The sequence below is a fragment of the Heptranchias perlo genome, chromosome 12 (genome assembly GCF_035084215.1).
Source record: "Heptranchias perlo isolate sHepPer1 chromosome 12, sHepPer1.hap1, whole genome shotgun sequence".
Taxonomy (NCBI): domain Eukaryota; kingdom Metazoa; phylum Chordata; class Chondrichthyes; order Hexanchiformes; family Hexanchidae; genus Heptranchias; species Heptranchias perlo.
Window position 1 is genome coordinate 23871361 of NC_090336.1, and position 7169 is coordinate 23878529.

Consider the following 7169-nt stretch of genomic DNA (forward strand, 5'->3'; position numbering starts at 1 on the left):
TAATACAGCAAGGTGGTGCAGTACAGAGCTCTGTATGGGCTACAGTGTTCTGGGGGCAATACAGAGTTCTGGGAAGAGGTCTATAGACCTCTGCATGAGGTACAGAGCTCCGGGTAGGCGGTACAGAGCCTCAATTGCTACTGCCCTGATTTTGTCGACATCCATATCTAACCTATGCTGTACCTGACTTGTTGCCTGAGAGAGCTTCATTTTGGAATTAACTTGCACAATAACTGTGCTAGGTGTGCTTGATGGTACAATGCAGAGGGAGCTTGCCTTTCTAACCCATGCCAAACCTGACCTGGGAGCACTTGATGCTGGCGCTGACCAACCAAAATGAAAAAACTATTCCACTCTCTAGAACTGCTCTCTCTTATTTTAAGAATTAATACCTTTACACTACATCCTCTGACAAACATTTTGCCTTAAATGAAAGTATTTTTATTTTAATGCAAATTGCTCTTAAGACCTTAACATGCAAACTAAGGTCTCAGCTGATCAATTGGAATGGTTCCACACAGACTAGCGTGCGGCTGTCACCAGACACTTGGCTGATCACGCACTGGGTATTGTCAATTGGATTAGAGGGACTTCTTTCCTGAGTCAATAGCTTTTCTCAACAGCTGTGCTTCCCTTTAGCTGAAATAGCATCATACATAAAAATCCCCCTTCCTCTTCTCAGCCTGTGTTATTGAAGAAAATGCTGCTGAATATACACTATTCACTCCATGGGTGAACTGCCAGTGGACACGATGAATGCTGATAGAAATATATAGAATAATGGGATGGGGACTTTATATTTTCTGGACTGAAGGGGTACTAAGATCAACCAAATGGCCTTCCTAAAGTGTTTTTATCTTGTGATCTAAAATGGAGATTTTTTAAAAACTCCATTTGGTTTATTCTTATAAGAACATAAGAAATAGCAACAGGAGTAGGCCATACAGCCCCTCAAGCCTGCTCTGCCATTTAACAAGATCATGGCTAATCTTCGACCTCAACTCCACTTTCTCGTCCGATCCCCATATCCCTTGATTCCCTTAGAGTCCAAAAACCTATTGATCTCAATCTTGAATATTATCTATCTTTTCTATTTTATCTAACCTATCGAATCATCTATCTAATCCATCTATCCAAATATAAAAGCTTTAAATCTAATACATTTTAGATAATACATTTCTGATATCATACACGTTCTCAATAGCAACACTTTGCATTTATATATTGCCTTTAACATGGGGAAGCATGCCAAGATACTTTATGAAGAGGGACAGATAGATAGACTGATAGATAGACAGATCAATGGATAGATAGATAAATGAGTTCCACTATCACAGTTTATGATATAATTTCAATCTTTTGATTGTACTGCAGCTTTAGAACACCCCAACTGCAATCTATAGTCAACATTTCTCTACCAATATACCATGTGATTGATAACACATTTGGCTAATAATTTCCCATTACTTACATCGCAATGATTGCAAGATAACAGAAGAATCACTTTTTAGGTGATCTCAGGCAGGAAAGGGGGCAATTAGGACACTACAGCTGGTCTCAATGTCCCTGGCCAGGAATATTGTTTCTAATTGATAACCCATGATTGCTGTGTGAAGACAGGATTGAGCTTACTTGTGCTGCCTGTGTAGTTTAATAGCCTGCTGACATTTACTGTCTAGGTTAATGAAAGAAAGATGGCTACTTATGGTTTTTATATACTAGTGGATCTCTCATGGTGTTGCACACAATAAGTCGAAGAAAATGGTCTCTCTCTTACCTGTCTCCGTTATTGTCATATTGCTGTGTTTCTCTCGGTCCCTCCTCTTCTGCTCGCATCTCTATCCTTCTCTTCCTGTATTCTGTTTCCCTCTCCTTAGCTCTTCTTTTTGTTTCTCAATCTGTGCTCCTCTTCTTCTCCCCCTGTATTTTTCAGCAACATTTATATAGTGTCTATAACATAGAAAAAAGTCATAAAATGCTTCAGTGTCATAATCGAAAAAATGGACACTGAACCAAAGAAGACAATATTTGGACGGGTGACCAAAAGCTTGTTCAAAGAGTTGGGTTCTTATGAGGGTCTTAAAGGAGAGTGAGCTAAAGAGCAGGAGGGGCTCAAGGAGTCAATTCCAGAGTAGGAGGCCTAGGCAGCTGAAGGCACTGCTGCCAATGATGGGGCAAAGGGAGGGCTGATGCAGAAGAGGTCAGAGTTCGGGGGGAAGGGTGGTGCAGAGCTGAAGGAAGTAACAGAGATAGGGAGGGGCAAGATCATGATTGATTTAAACACAAGGATGAGAATTTAGAATTTGAGGCGCTGCGGGACTGGGAGCCAATGTAGATCAACAAGGACAGGGGTGATAGATGAATGAGATTTGGTGTGGGATAAAATATGGGCAACAAAGTTTTGGATATTCTGAAGTTTTCTGAGGGTAGACGATTAGGGATTGGCCAAGAGAGCATTGGAATAGTCCAATATGGAGGTGACAAAAGCATGGATGAGGCATTTTTTTTCTTTCCTTTCGGGTGGGAGATGGTGTGTAACTGGGAAAGTTGCCATCGACAGCTGTAGGCTCCAATTTCCAGTGGTGATTGTGGGGAGAAGGTGGCCCTCACTACCTCCCTTCCCCATCATTCATGCTTTCCCCACTCCCTTCATCCCATACCCCTTAACCTTCCAACTACACCCTCCCCATCTTACCAACCCCTTAGTTCCATTGCTACCCCTACTCATTTCCATCACTACCACCACCTTTTCCCTTTTGCATTACTCATTCAATCGCTGCATACTTCTCTCTCTCTCATTCCATTGTCTCTTGTCTCATCCTTAACCATCAATCAACTGCTGCCTCACTCCCCCCAAGGGCAGGTGGCAAAAGGCCAAAGGCTTCCTCATCCTCTCACTCTTTCTCCTCCTCTCCCCCTACCTTCCTGTCCACTTTTTTCAAAGCAACATTGTTTCTTTTTAAAATTCAACTTAGCAGCTTTTTAAAAAAAAAATCAAATTACGATGAGGAAAGGCATTCCATTTACTTATTTGTCTCTCTCTTTCTTTCTCTGTCTCACATGTCAGCAGTTAGATTGTTTAAAATTCTTAAATGTGAAAAAAACAGGTGAAAAAATTAGAGGCTTTCTGTTTGCTTCAAAATTCCACATTTTTACATAGAATTACATAGAATGCACAGCATAGAAACAGGCCATTCGACCCAACAGATCCATGCCGGCATTTATGCTCCACATGAGCCTCCTCCCACCCTTCTTCATCTAACCCCATTAACATATCCTTCTATTCCTTTCTCCCTCAAGTGTTTATCCAGCTTCCCCTTAAATGCATCTATGCTAGTCGCCTCAACTGCTCCTTGTGGTAGCGAGTTCCACATTCTAACCACTCCCTGGGTAAAGAAGTTTCTCCTGAATTTCCTATTGGATTTATTAGTGACTATCTTATATTTATGGCTCCTAGTTCTGGTCTCCCTGCAAGTGGAAACATCTTCTCTATGTGTACCTTAGCAAATCCTTTCATAACCTTAAAAACCTCTATCAGGTCACCCCTCAGCCATCTCTTGTCTAGAGAAAAGAGCCTCAGCCTATTCAATCTTTCCTAATAGGTATAACCTCTCAGTTCACATTTGTTTTCAAAAAAGAAGTAAAAGGAACAAGGAACGACTCCATCTCTCTTATTCAGCTTAATCTACTTCTGAAGTTTATAGAACACAAAACAAAGGCTGCAACAGGTGTGTAATCAGTACACTCTCTCGTTGACTCGTACGCACATAGACACAGCCTCTCATTAAAAAAAACACTTAATATCAGCTTTACCTGAATATGAAATGTGCCCTCTGTAGTTTCTTCAAATAATTTCAAAAATCAATTGAGCAGTAACTGCTAGAAGGTAAGGAAAAATATTCCACCAGTTTAGCTGACTGAACAGTATTGATACGTGCTGGGAAATTGGGCACACTGCACATGCTCAGATTGCACAATCTGCATCTAGCTAACAGACGCACATCTCTGGGCAAAAATATCAAGTCCAAGCCCAAGCTTTTGGGAGAGGCTGAAGCTTTCAAGTAAAAATTTTAATGAACATATTAAAAGTTACAAAAAAACAATTCAATGGATAAATTTATTCATATTATTATGAAATATGTATTTTTAATACTTTGTCTTTTTGGGCATTAAAAATTTCAGTTCCTGATAAATAACTGGCTGTGCTTTTTTTCCAGAAAATGTTTTGAGTAATGTGTGGGGAAAAGATTACACAGCGCCTTATGTTGTTGTGACAGGGACCATGACAGGCCACTGTTCAAATTAAACATTGAATATTTTATTAAAGTTCCACATACTGGTGCCACAGGAAAATGTAACAGTTGACACTTTTACATTGGGAATTCCATAGGAAATGTTACATAGCAGTTTTTAATTGAGTGCATGACCAACTTACAAATGTTAATATATTACTAGTTAATCTCCCATGGCATTGAACATTGGGGAGTCAAAACAAATGTAGTCTTCTGGTGAAGTGGGATAAGAGGGCAGGGGACAGTTGGACCAGGGTGCGCAGATGTAATTCAGTCCCTATTTTAAAGTCTTTGATTTAACATTACTATTTATAGTTACATTGTAAAACCAATGGCAATTTGGCAAGCAGAAAAATAGAGTTGGTTGGAGCATGGGAGTTTCTCTTTAGTTAAGGTAGAGAAGCTGGGAGATGCAAAACTGAGATGCTCAGTATGACAAGTTTACATAGCCAGTTTTCATTATAAATGTGGATTTAGAAATTTATAATGGAAAAAGTTGAAACAAAAACTTGACAATGCTTTGTAGACAGAAAGTACATGAGGCATAAGATTTTTAATATATTAGAAATCTTACATCTACATATACTTCCTGTCAACCTTTTTCATTATAAATTAGGTGTCAGCCTTGGCTCAGTGGTAGCATCCTTATCTCTAAGTCAGAAGATCGTGAGTTCAAGCCCCATTCCAGAGATTTAAGCACATAATCCAGATTGACACTTCAGTGCAGTACTGAGGGAGTGCTGCACTGTCAGAGGTGCTGTCTTCAGGTGAGATGTTAAACCAAGTCTGCCCTCTCAGGTCCCAAAAGATCCCATTGAACTAGACCTTACTGTGAGCAAATTTGCTGCCACGTTTCCCTACATCACAACAGTAAGAACACTTCAAAAGTACTTCATTGGCTGTAAAGTGTTTTGAGATGTTCTGAGGTCATGAAAGGCACCACATAAATGCAAGCCCTTTCCATATGTATCCATTTATAAAATTAGTATAATTTGTCAGGCTGCAATTCCACCCATCCCCCAATGGAGGTGCTGCAGTACTATCACTGGCAGGAGGATGTAATTACAGCATGATGAGTTTACATAAGCGGTTTCCATTATGAATGTGGACATATGTATTTATAATGGAAATAAAAAAGTGTGTGACTTTACAATGCAGAAGATATGGTATGGTGTGAGGGAATCTCTAGTGACTGTGGCGGTCCAGGAGATAAAATGCAACCTTAAGTGATCAGGCCATCAGGAAGAGGCTCTAAAGGCAACTGTCACTTCTGGAGTGGCAGCAATGACTCCTACCATAGATGGCCTGAAGAGCATCCTTAATTCACAACTTAATTGGGACTATTCAGCCTGCTCTCACATGGACCATTAGCTCAACTGCTTCTGATGGCAGTGACAATGCACTGGCAGCAATGCTGCCCCCTCCGAAGCCAGCACAGGAGAGAGCTTCTGATCCGGACCTTGTTCACATCGGATGTCCAAGCGACATGACTCAAAGCAGGTCCTGTAAGAATATTGGCTTCACTGAAACCCTTGAGGGCTCCATCGGTACAGTCCCAGCCACAAACATCACAACCTCCTGACATTGAGGTAGCACCACATAGGAGTAAGAGGTTAGGATCATGCGTAAAAAGAATTGTAGGCCTAAGGGGCAGTCACAATGATAAGAGGTAGCAGTAGAAGCAGGTCATGATCAAGGGGCCTGTACACTTCTGACAATTCGGTGTGTTTGTGTATTTTTTCTAGGGAGGCCTCCTGTTATTCCTCTTATATGGTGATTAATGTTTGTGACTGTCCTCTCCTAGAGAGAATATTAGAGGTATTACAGGTTAGCGGAATGGTTGTCTGAGAGCAAGGCAAGTGATCATGAAGAGTTTTATTGGGTCATGCAGATGGTAGGCAGCCTCTTTATTGGAAGATAACTTGTGCCTAATGGGACGTACTACTGGCAGTGGAGTGTCTGGCCTGACCTCCTCTCTCTCCTGAGCTTCTTCATCGTGAGCAGGGATTTGGTCTTCAGTAACTTCTTCCTCTTTATTTTCTGTGCTTGGAAAGCCCAATCCCTTTGTAATGGCCAAATTATAGAGGAAGCCAACACAATTCTGGAAAACTTTGCTTGATTTTTCTGCCTGACTACTCGAGGCACTGGAAATGGGACATAAAAATTCTGGTGGCCTGTTTTTGACCGCTATTGTTGGATTCCAAAATAGGTGTAATCAGCCAAGGCTTAAGCAGGTAACCCAATCTCCTATCAGCCAATCTGTCACATTGGCCCGGCTGAGCAGTGCAGGTATCCTGGATTTCCTAAGAATGAATGAATCATGGCTACTCCCCAGATAGTAGCTATTGACAGATAAATCCAGATATATCCTCCATGGTTTGTAGATCCTATGGCATGGATAACTGCAACTAAGGTGTTGCCTGCGTGCATGCTGCCACTCTTTCCTGGTTCCCATATTTTCTTCCTCCATGTCCTCATCATCCTCCTCCACCTCAAAGTACAGAAACAATGGAATCCTGAAGTGGAAATCCATGACTTCACTATGCTGAAATCCATATCAATTATCAGCAAGTTTCACAAAGTACTTTTCAATGCTCAGAAACTGCAGCTTCAGTGGAAGTGGCACCCAACCAAAATAGTGTAGAAATGCACTCGTTGTGACCTTTCACCTTCATGATCTCTGTCTGCCAGTGGGCTGCCATACAGGCTTAGTGTAGCCACCTTTAGAGTGGCAGTAATTTTCAGGGGCAGTAAATGGGCAGAAATGCAGGAAAATTTTGGAGTGGGAGGGCATTTGGCCATGCCTTTCATGCGGTGCACTTCCAGCAGGCGGATCAGGGTTACAAGACAGAAATTGTGGTGACCATTTATATGAGA